The 12,039-nt window shown below is 43.6% G+C and overlaps 1 protein-coding gene across 4 annotated transcripts in view; it reads right to left on the bottom strand.

The window, feature by feature from the left end:
* The window catches only part of ZFAND6 (zinc finger AN1-type containing 6), a 55,729-nt gene extending 50,232 nt beyond the window's left edge, over window positions 1-5,497 (bottom strand). For all 4 annotated transcript variants that reach the window (XR_010794812.1, XM_066635863.1, XM_066635862.1 and 1 more), the window contains exon 1: window positions 5,392-5,497. The gene's annotated coding sequence lies outside the window, so the exon portion shown is untranslated. The remainder of the gene's footprint in view (window positions 1-5,391) is intronic.
* Window positions 5,498-12,039: the final 6,542 nt, after the last annotated feature.

The following is a 12,039-nucleotide window of genomic DNA, read 5'->3' on the forward strand; positions in this document are numbered from 1 at the left end:
GGTGTTGGTCTCACTGAAGTGGTAAACCTATTTTTGGGCTCTACCACTTTGGACTGTGGGTGGGAACTCACATAACCGAATGTTCCACTGTACAAAAACATTTCCTACACATAGAAAACTAGCATGCTAGCAAGAAATCAGGCCACAAAACCTTCCCCCATCCTCAGCATGCCAGTTTCCTACATGTAGGCAGTTCAATCTGTATGGAGTATTCCATCAAGGGAGCCTCTATCTGCAGTTTGAAGCAGACACAATTTGAAGCCCAGCCACAGGTTTATCACCTCAGTCAGAATGAGGCCAGTCTCTTTCATTATTTACTAAACATCAGTATAGCAAGACACTTTTCCAGGTAACATAAGCAAAAGACATATGCTCCCCAGGAGTTCACAATTTAAATTTTAAACAGTCAACTCAAAAAAGGCAATTAACAGGCATTTCCTTACACTAGTGCTTCCAGTTCTATTTTTATTTTTACACTAGTGCTCCCAGTTCTATTACTGTATCTACAGGGCCCAAACACAGCAGACGCACCAGAAAGAGGTATTCTGTGTGTGTACACACGTGCATTTCGTTTGCTTTTAAGTATTTAATCATTACAGAAGAATCCATTACAAATCAGCATTTTTCTCCATCACTTCATGCAAGGCTTTCAAAAACGTTAAAATTTTTGGTTTCTATAGAAAAGCAAATGAAAATTTCAAAAGCCACAAACTGGAAGATGACACAAAGTATGCAGTATCTGATCACTTCTAATAACAGATTACTGTACACTCAAATCAGTCTGTCTTACATTGCACACCCAGGAGATTCCCCTATCCCACTTTCACAGAAACCTAATCTTTGAGTTCCACATTTTCACAATCCAGCCACATGAAAGATACCCATACAAGCACTGTCACCACAAAGGGTCACGACGGAGGTGAAAAATATATACCAGCAAATTTCTTTCAGGGTAGGTTTGCAATGGCTGTTTACATTGAATCTGCCTGTAGGGACCACACCTGATTAGAAATGTACTGCTGAAAGACCAAGAAATTTAAATAATTGCTAGGCCTTTCAGCAATATCCCTGTTGAACAAAACCATAGCATGTTGACTAGAAATGAGGCCCAGGCCTTTATTCTCTATTCTATAGTTTATTCAACCAGATTCTTATGTCATCAAGAATGGGAATCTGTGATGTGAATGGACTGAGGGGAGGTACAGGAGGAGCCACTGAAAAGGAGAGGGGACTTAGTTATGGAGGGAGCCTCTCTTAAACACTGGGGGGGGGGAAGGGTCACAGAGCACACACCTCCCCTTATCTCCCTGCAATAGGTCCTCTGTGTATGCAAAGGTGAGCTTGTGCAGGATGAGGAGGTTGTTTCACATCATATCTATGCAGAAGTCGACTGAATCCAATTACTTCCAATTAAGTGTCTACAGTATAGGATTCCAGCTTTAGTGTCACAAATCTTAACTTTAGGCAAAGCTTTCTTGATGCAACACCTTTACTTACTTTTGAGTCAAAGACTTTTAAGTCTTTTTGTTGTCACAGTAGCATTTGTCATTATGTCACAGTAGCATTCCTCCTGCCAGTGGTTAGAAATATGAACAAGCATCTAAAAGCACATCTAAAGATGAAATTGTAGCATTCATTGGTGGCATGGGAGGTTTTGTTTTTGGCTAGCTTTAAAACATAAAAGCTGAAAAATCTGCCTGGCTCCTAAAGTTTTGGGTTGACTCCTAGATCCAAAGCAAGTTTGTCAAGCTCTGGTGTAACAAATAACAAAATATTGAATTAGCGTGAAACAGGGGGCAGTGTGAGCACATGTTCCAAAATCTATCAAACCATGGTTTGTTGGGTCAGGTTTGTTGCATCTGAAATGGAACACAATATGAAAGGTTCCTCTACTCTGTTTGTGTAGTTTTGTCTTCCTGAATGTTAATAATTGGATAGCATGTCTTTCTGAAGGGGAGAAACCTTCATTTTCTCTTAGTACAACAGACTTTGGGCTAGATAACACCTTTTCCCTTCACAGTCAATGAACAAAGCATTGAGCAAGAGAATCAATTTACTTTTTACTGAAGTGCTAGTGCAAACTGTGCAGAAATGAAGTATTTCAAAATTACTGAAATTTGATAAAGTAGATGCAACTGCCCCCTGAATGAACAGGTTTTACTTGATGCTCAGGGGCCAGCCAACTCATTACCATATTTGCATCCAGGTTAAATAAGCAGCAGATACTTAGGGTTAGGGTACTTAGGGTTTGTATATGCACATATACATATACACTTTGTATATGCTTGCAAAAATTAATACGTAGAGATTGAGATCCTTATAATTTTTCCTCCCTCCAAGTCACATTTGACTGTGCTTTACAAGGAGTTTGTATTCTGATCAGTTCTGTTACAAGATAAAACTCATAAAATGCTTCACATTGTCTACAGTTACTAGGGACAGGGATTAAATAGCACACAACCATCTAGAAAGGGAATTTGTAGGCAAAAGACCACACTCCCAATTCATATGATTAAGAATAATGCAGATATGATGTATGAGGGACATTAAAGCTACAACCCTAAGCACCCTTATTGTAAAACAAACTGCACTGAGATCAAAGCAAACATGTTTAGCGATCAGGATGCAAGTGCCCCAGAACACAGAAAGGAGAGACAGTCTCACACTGAATACAGTAAGTAACGCCAAAAACGTTGACAAACCTTGGTGGCTGTAAAAGGTAGATTAAAGCCCCTTTCCACTCAGTTCTAATCAAATCACCCCCACTACAGTAACTGTTAATCAGTCCCCAGATTTATTTCCTAGATATTCAGACACCTGGTTGACTCATACCCCCCCAAGGGCAGGACAGATGGGACAACAACAGCTGTTTGAGGTTAAACTCACTTCCCTGACTTCAGCATGTTTATTTGTTGTGAGTTGATTTGCATCTCCCCTCCCATCAATTCTTCCACTTCCCTACAGCAAGAACAGTCATTTCCTGTTTCTCATGCAATCCTACCAAGCCTTCCAAGTCCCACTATGAGGTCCTGGCATCCCCTTTGCTACTCCCTTTCAACCCTTTCAATATGGGTAAATGTCCTTCACACACCTCTTTCTCCTCTCCACTTAACTATCTTTCTCCTGTCCTCTCAAATATCCGATAATTCTACAGGAGCATGCAGAGGTGAGAGCCAAAGCAAGAGCAGCATTCCCTTTAAGTTTCCCCAAAGCGGAGAATTGCTATAGTCTATGTCCTTACCCCTCGACTCCCATAAGCAATTAAGGCATGGAAACCTATACTTCCTTTCTCTTCCCATTTTCTTCCTTCCTTCTACCTGGAGCAACTGGAATGACTGAAAGCTCCAGCACTGGAATGAGGCAACTGATATGTGGTGCTTTTCCTTTAATTTTGCACTGTATTCTCACCTACAGAGCTCCAAGAGCAGAAAAGGCAGATATAGCGGATCCTTCCCCTTAAGTCTGGTATAGTGACTAGGCTCAGACCATGATGACTGGGATCAGGATCTATGCTCAGCCCAAAGGTTGGTTAAAAGGTCGCCGCATTCTCAATGTAACCTACTTCACAGGGTTGTTGTGAAACTTTAAACACAAAACCCCATGAACTTCCTGGAAGAGGAGGGGAATAATGAACAACCGCTTGGCCAGTGCTCAGCTTTCCATCTTCCCTTGTCTGAGAGCCTTTAAGTGAAGATTCCTCACAGAATTCCCTTCTCACCTTGTGGGCATGAGTATAGGGGGAGAAGAGAGGGCAGGAGGCTCCCTATCTGGGTAGTTAGAGGCAATGCCCACAGCCCCTCCCCTTTTCCTCTTACCCACCTCACATTGTCAGTGCCATTAAATAGCAACCCCCCAGTCCTGCCTACTCAATACAATGCTTCTCAAACTGTGAGTTGGAAACCACATCGCGAGTCTATTTCAGGTGGGACCCCATCCATTTCAATATATATTTTATTTTTAATCTATTAGATTTGAAACTGTCATGGTATGTGACTGCAGTTACAGAAATGTTAGATTTTTTTAAATGTTACAGCTCTTTTTAACAGGCTACTTTGTATATGCTTTTAACAATGAGAGCCAATGGGGCTTACTCCCAGGTAAATGTGGATCAAATTGCAGCTTTTGGGATGTTTGGGGATTTTTTTTTAACACATCAGCAACTCCTTGGGAGGGTCAGGAGTGCTCTTTATTTTAAATAAATTTTTGAACTTATTGTAAACTTCACACTATTTTTATTGTCAGTAGTTTGCTTAATTTGATTTTTTTGTATGGGGGTGCTAAAATTTTCCTGCTTGATGATGTCATTTCCAGCCATAACATCACTGCCAGGTTAATGGCATCACTTCTGGTAGATCCTGAGAGATTGTTCTTCTAAGAAGTGGGTTCCAGTGCTAAAAAATTTGGGAACCACCGGTCTAGGAACATGTGGAAGAGGTCATGCTCCTCCAAGCGCCTCTTCTACCTTTCCTCTTCACCACTCCTTCCAAGGTAAATCTCTCAAGGGTGAGGAAACCCCCCAGACCTTCCAGTGGCAAGACCCCACCCCTCTTTCTGTGGGGCAAAACACCCCCTAAGGGGGGGAAGAGGTTGTATTCCCTCCCATGCACACTTTCCTCTTTAATCCCCCTGAGGGAAAAGGCAGAGCCCTCCACCCTACTTGCCCCCCTTTTAGGGGCCCTGCCCGCCACCCCTTGTGTTAGCATAGGCAGGGGCAGGAGGAGGTGGACTCAAGCCCGCCTCTGAAATACTCCTGGGGGAATGAGGCAGAGCCCTCCACTCCACCAGCCCCCCTTCCAGGGGCCCTGCCCCCCATCCCAGGTGTGTGGGTGGGGACAAGAGGAGGCAGTCTCGTGCCCCCCTCAGAGATACTCCTGGGGGAAGAGGCAGAGCCCCCCACGCTTTCTGCCTCCCTTCCAGGGGACCTGCCCCATCCCAGGGTGTGAGGTGGGGGGCAGGAGGAGGAGGTCTTGAGCCCCCCTCCAAGATACTCCTGGGAGAGAACAAGGCAGAGCCCCCTACCATACTTGGCCCCCTCCCAGGGACCCTGCCCCCTATCCCAGTGTGAGGCATGGGGGGGCAAGAGGAGGGGGGTCTCAAGCCCCCCCTCTGAGATACTCCTGGGAGGGAAGAGGCAGAGCCCCCCACCCTTTCTGCCCCCCAAGTGCCCTGCCCCCATCCCAGGTGTGTGAGGCACTGGAGGAGCAAAAGGAGGAGGTTTTAAGGCCCCCCTTGCGATAACCCTGGGGGGGACGAGGCAGAGCCCCCCCTCGCAGAGCCCCTCCCCCACGGAGTGGGCGCCCCTCCCCTGCTCAGCAGCGCAGCTCCCCAACGTTCCTCTCCCTCAGCGGGGCGCGAGCCCGCTCCTGCGCACGCGCACTGAGTCTCTCTCACCTGGCGCCGCCTGCGGGGAGGGGGAGGCTGAGGTGGTCTCGCGCGCGCCGCCGACTCCGCCCGCCCGCGCCTCTTCCCTCCTCGGTCCTGACTAAACTTTTTTCCCCCCTCCGCCTTCCCTTCCTCAGCAAGCCCCGCCCCGTCCCGAAAGAACGACGCGGGCGGGCGGGCGCTGATTGGGCAGAGCCGATTGGGAGGGTGGGGGGAGGAAGGAGATGAAAAGGGAGGCGGGGCCATAGGCTCCTCCTCCTCTTGCTGCCTGAAGACCCAGGACGGCGGGCGACGTGAACCAAAAGAGAGAGAGAGAAAGGGAGGGTTGGGTTAAGGGGGATTGTGGGCGCAGCCGATAGAGGCGGGAGGGCGGGTTTTTCTATTAGAATTAGATCAATAAAAGGGGGGAAGAGAGAAGAGAAGCAGCCCAGGCAGGTGGCTCAGACTACAATGCTATGCACACTTTCCTGAGAGTAAGCCCCTTTGACTCTAATGGGACTTACTTCTGAGTAGACATGCCTGGATTTGGGCTCTAGGGCTACAATGCTATGCACCCTTTCCTGGGAGTAAGCTCCACTGACTATAATGGGCCTTACTTATGAGTAGACATGCCTAGGATTGGGCTCTCAGGCATCCTTTGCTTTTGCTTTTTCTCCAAGAATCATTATCATCATCATCATCATCATCATTATGAAAAGCACTGTGTGTGTATGTGTGTGTACACATATATACACATGCACATACACACACACACACACACATACACATACACATGTATGTGTCAAAGGTTTCCAAACTTTTTAGCACCGGGACCCACTTTTTAAAACGACACTCTGAGTGGACCCACCTTGGTTTATCAGACTTTAAAAAAAAAAGATCTACAAAGAAATAATTTTTTTTTATATGTAATAATAACCAGAAAGACCCTCAAACATGTATCTGCCTATATTTACACGTGCTTGCAAACTGCAGGAGCTCAACTCCTTGCAGGGCAGTTAACAGTTACAGTATCTAATCTTTCCTTCACTCTTTGGCGACCTCCAAAAATCAGGTTGTGACCCACCGGTGGGTCCTGACCCACAGTTTGGGAACCACAGTGATATTTACTTGATTTTATTTACAAAATGTATATCCCACATTTCCCATGCCGAAGCAACTGCCCAAGGTGGCTTACAAAGCTATATAATAAAGTGCAAAGTATCACAACAGGTAAAACTGAAAACATCAAACAAAGCATGATTAAAACATTAATTTTAATATTACATAGTGAAACATAAACCGCAACAAAGCAAAATTTAACAAATATAATTGAGCAATTGGGGGGGGGGACAAATTAGTCCAGAGAAGTAGTCAACTCAGGGCAGTATTTCAGAGGCAAATATCCACCCATCAAACAAATGCCAGACAAAAGAGGTATGTTTTGAGCTCAGTAATAACACAGGCCTACAAAATTGAGGGTCAGAAAAGTTTTTCCCAAACTTTATGGTGGTTTGATATGAATTTGGGGTGCTGATTCCAAAAATGGCATCCGTTTTGCCCTATCACGTCTAGTTTTGGAGATATAGCATAGCCTCAGAGAATGGTTCAAGCAGCTTCCTCATGAGGAATAATAATAATAATAATAATGTCTACTCAGAAGTAAGTCCCATTAGAGTCAACAATGGGGCTTACTCCAGGAAAGTGTGGGTAGGATTGGGCTGTCAGTTGCAGCAGAACCACAATCCAGAAGCAACAAGGAAAGGAGGGCTGTCAAGAGAGCCAGCAGCCCTGAGAGGGTACATACAGTACAGTGAACAAGACTGCAGAAGTCATGATTATGTACAAGGAGACGCAACAAGTTACGAAGGCTGGCAGGAGACCCAACTGTGCCTACCAATACAATGGTAATCTGGCTCCAGTTTAGATTATATATTGAAGCTTTTCCCCCAAGCCAGGGTGTGCTTCTTGCAAACAGATGGTGGATCTTGTTAGGGTCAGTGAAATTCTTGCTCTTTTTCTGCACCTGCAGCCTTCACTAGCTTGAACAGGCTTCTCTGCAAAAAGGATTTTTTTTTCTTATAATGGAGTTGTTGTCCTATAGCTTTAGGGTTGGAGGAGTTATTGTGCGATAATTCTCTAATACAGTGGTTCTCACACAGTTAGCACTGGGATCCACGTTTTAGACTGAGAATCTGTCAGGAGGACCCACCAGAAGTGGTCATGACTGGAAGTGACATCATCAGGCAGGAAAATTTTTCAAAATCCTAGGCTGCAATCCTACCCACACTTACCCAGGAGTAAGTCCCATTTACTATCATTGTTAAAAGAATACGCATGGTAGCCTGTTAGTTATGCAACCCCCGAGCCTGTTTTTACTGCTGATTTTATTGCTGCTGGTTGTTTTTTTACCTTTTTATTACTGTTGTTTTAATGTACTTTATGACTTTTTAATGTTGTTAGCTGCCTTGGGTGCCCTCCAGGGAGAAAGGCGGATTACAAATCAAATCAAATCAAATCAATCAATCAATAAATAGCCAGTTCAAATTACAGATCTGTAACATTTCCCCAAATGCAGTCACATACCATGGCAGCATCAAGTCTAATATATAAAAAATAAAATATTGAATGGGGACCCAGCTGAAATTGGCTCGCAAACCCACCTGGTGGGTCCTGACCCACACTGCTCTAATAAATATATGGAGGGAGGAAAATAACCCAGGGTTTCAGATTTCACCTCCTTTTTCAAAAATTTGAAAACATACACAAGGCCTGATTACATTTTAGCTTCTCTTGACCCAAGTTCTGCTACTGCAGTGCCTCCCATTCCAATCCCAAAATAATTTTTTTTTCTTACAATGGAGTTGTTGTCCTATAGCTTTAGGGTTGGAGGAGTTATTGTGTGATAATTCTCTAATAAATATATGGAGGGAGGAAAATAACCCTATAACAGACTCTGACCACACTCAACTGGTTAAGGACTTGGCATGCTCTGACTCCCAGGGCTTGCACTTAAATCTGGAGGTTAAACCAAGTCCTTCTCAAGCATCAGGAATCAGGTGTGGGGGCAGTTTGAGAAGAACTGGATTCTTAAAAAAAAACACAACCCATTTGTATGGAATGGTTCCTTTGGATGTGGTCTTTACTTTTACTGAGTGGTTGCATCAGTAAAAACAGCTCTGCTGCAAAAGAATCCACAGAAATGCAGTAGCACCTCCAGGAAGAGATTACACAACTGAACATTAAACTTAAAACAATAGGGAGGTCCAAAATAAATAAGCTTTGGGTGGGCAAAGCATTTCTCTAGCATTTATGCATCTGAGATATTATGAGTAAGGACAAAAGAATTCTACAGCTGCAATCCTATACACACTTACCTGGAAGTAACTCCCTTTGAACATGGGGAGAGTTACATCTGTGTAGAAAAGACATGCATAGGATTTCACTAAGTTGCTGATGGCTCAGGGGTGTTGGAGGCAAACTAAGGTCAGAACTGACAACTTAGCAAATGGTGGTCAGGTTTTTGTTTTTGTTTTACAATTATGAAATCGATAGACAATTTGCCAATTTCTGTCGGGACCTTTATACAATGCATTAATGCCCCTGATTTATCTAACATCAATAGCCTTCTACAGAAGGCTGGAGTCAATCAGTGCAGACCATCAATAATTAGTTAATTGAAGTGTTTCAGGGGACAAAACCAAACAAATACTGGAGAAGCTTAACATCTCAAGTACCCAGGCCTGGATGATTTAATGGGCATGAATAGTTTTGCAAAAACTTAAAGCTGAGAGCAGGAAGCTAACCACTAGGCTCTGTTCCCCTCAATCAGCCTGCGTTCTCCTGGTACACTCCCCTAAATTATTTATAAATTGGTCGGCATCTTTTGTGGCTCTATGTTGGAATAGCCCTGATATGCAGAATTGGTCCATGAGGAACAAAATGTATCTCATAGGCATGTTTGCAAATGACATTGTCCTTTTCTGATCCTTTTCTGTGTCTTTTCTGCAATGTCCTTTTGTCTGTGTCCTTTTCTGCAATGTCTTTTGCAAATGACATTGTCCTTTTCTGTTAAATCTTTGTCACCATTTGCATGTCTTATAGTAAACAATGGAACAGTGGCAGGTTTGAGATAAGAAATCTGATTACAGTACTTAAAAGAATGATTGAATCAGATTTGAAGCAATCCTTGGGAAAGACAGTTTCCTGATTGCATCAGATCCTCAGGAATCAAGATTCTTGAAATGTTTTCCCAACTAAGAAAACTGATTTTTGCTCCTCTCTGGTGAATTTTGCTCCACTCTGAATTTTGCTCTCCTTTCTGGAGTGAGATCAAAGAGCCTTTTCTGGGACCAGAGTTCTCTCTCCTTCTTAGGTTGTATTGCCACATTTGAAATAATTTCATTAAAAAACTTTATTTTCTTTTTTCTGCTTTCCCAGTCTCATTGCCAGCTAAGTTTTTCTTTAAGTGACACATGCTTTGTGATTCTGGCTACATAAATTAACAGCCCAATCCTATAGTTCAGAAATGCCTTTCTCAGCGCTATAGGATAAGTGTTTATCCTTGGATGCTGGTACAAAGACAGCCGTCCTGGAAGCAGAGAAGCCTTACTGGTGCAGCTTCAGCTCCACCAGGAGATAGACTGTGGTTCCTGACATTAGACTGGCACACCTCCATCACCACTGCAGCTTCAGCCAGAATAAGCCCTCAAATGGAATGGATACTGTGCCTTATAGCTAGAGGTGGGAGAAAATGGTTTTATTTTTTTGTGGATTTTGGTATTTCCAAAAGTTAAAAGTGCAGCAAGTGGTGTTATGTGTACTTATCCAAAATTTAAATTATAATAACTTTAAACATGTACTAGGTAGGTGATGTAGGTGGTATAGTGTCAGCAGATGCAATCACAGTCATTACCCATACACCCCCCATTAAATAATAAATGAAAACCAAATAAAATGGTTTTATTTTTTCAAAGATGTAAGGGTTTTTGTTTCTGTTTCTGTTTTGCAAAAAAAGTGCAGGAAGCAGTGCTACGTATTTTTATTTCATTATCACCATTTTCACCCACAGCTACTTATAGCCCAGTCATGGGGATGTCTATTCAGAAGTATCCCATTGTGTCTACTTCCAAGAAAGTATGGATAGGATTGCAGTCTTCCTCCCAATCCTACGCTTCCCAGCACCCGCTGGAGCAGTGGTGCCAAAGCGGCTATTGCTGTGTCCAGCTGGGAAGCTGCCGGGAGTCTCTATGGGGGAAGGAAAGTCCCAGCCCTGGCAATGAGTCTCCTCACTTCTGCACTGGCTATTTTGCCAGTACAGATGTGAACGCCTCTGTGTTTGGCCTTCTGGCCCAACATGGAATTCAGGATCCAGCGGAATGGAGCTCCGTTGGCCCACCCCCTCACTCCAGTTCTTCCCATGCCCCCTCTCTTCCCACCATCCCTCCACCTCCTCCTGCCCCCAGAGGTCACTCCACCACCCGATGGTCTCACTTACCCACAGTGGTTGTGCATCCTCCTCCAGCCAGTGCTGAACCTACTGCCTGACTGGCGAGGGCCCAGCGCCAGTGCTCACTACTCACCGGATGTCGTAAATGTGCTTTACGGCACATTTGCAGCACCCAGTTGCCAGTGTTAGGATTCAGCGCCAGCACTGGGAAAGTTTAGGATTGGGCCCTTAGGCACTACTTGTGTAAAGGACTAGACCTCACCCATGATGTACAAGGATTTTAGTGTGTGTTTTCAGCCATAGGTCCTGTGTGACTTCAGCCACTGAAATCTTAATGACACCTAATCCAGAGGTACTTTGCCAATAGAAACAACTGCACATAAGCCAGCAAGAGAGAGGTGGAGAAGGTGAGGTGCGTCCCGTGTTTCTGAGCATATACTTTGTGCGAGCTTTGTAAGAGTTTTGAGACTAGAAAGTCAGGCTCAGACCTTGAAGATTCGGGTTAAAAATCACAGTCAGCCATGAAGCACACTGAAAGCAGCTTAGCTCTTACCATAAACCACAGGTGTCTTGATATTTTAATTTTATATCATTTTTTATTTATTTATTGCTCCCTGCATTGCAGACTTCCGTCTAGAAAGAGATTGCTATTTACTGGAAACCAAGATAATTCTGTCTTATTAAAATAAAATGCACAGGGCATGTTCTCTTTATTTTGTTTTGGACATAAAAAATGTGCAGTTAACTTTATTTGGTTTCATAAATACATTCATGGCACCAAAGTCACTTTTATGAGCTTTCCTAGTTTATTATGTCACTTGTTTTTCTAGTGTTATCCTACGATATTATTTTTTATCCTTCAAATAGCAGTTTAATGGACTAATGTGTTTTACAGACTCATAACCAGCCTTGGGGATCATCTGCTTATTCTAATTTTTCATATTTGGCCACAGATCTGGGGGGGGGGGTCTTTCCCCTTACCCCTAGGACAAAACAAACTGAAATAAAACCCACTTGATTTTTAATAGTTGCAGTGGCGGTCTGCTGGTATTCATTTGCATCTTTTTAGATTGTGAGCCCTTTTGGGACTGGGCACCATTTAGTTATTTGATTTTTCTCTGTAAACCGTTTTGTGAACTTTTAGTTGAAAAGCGGTATATAAATACTGTTAATAATAATAATAATAATAATAATAATAATAAAATGGAGCTAGTATCGATCCCATTGATAAC

The sequence above is a fragment of the Tiliqua scincoides genome, chromosome 8 (assembly GCF_035046505.1).
Source record: "Tiliqua scincoides isolate rTilSci1 chromosome 8, rTilSci1.hap2, whole genome shotgun sequence".
Taxonomy (NCBI): domain Eukaryota; kingdom Metazoa; phylum Chordata; class Lepidosauria; order Squamata; family Scincidae; genus Tiliqua; species Tiliqua scincoides.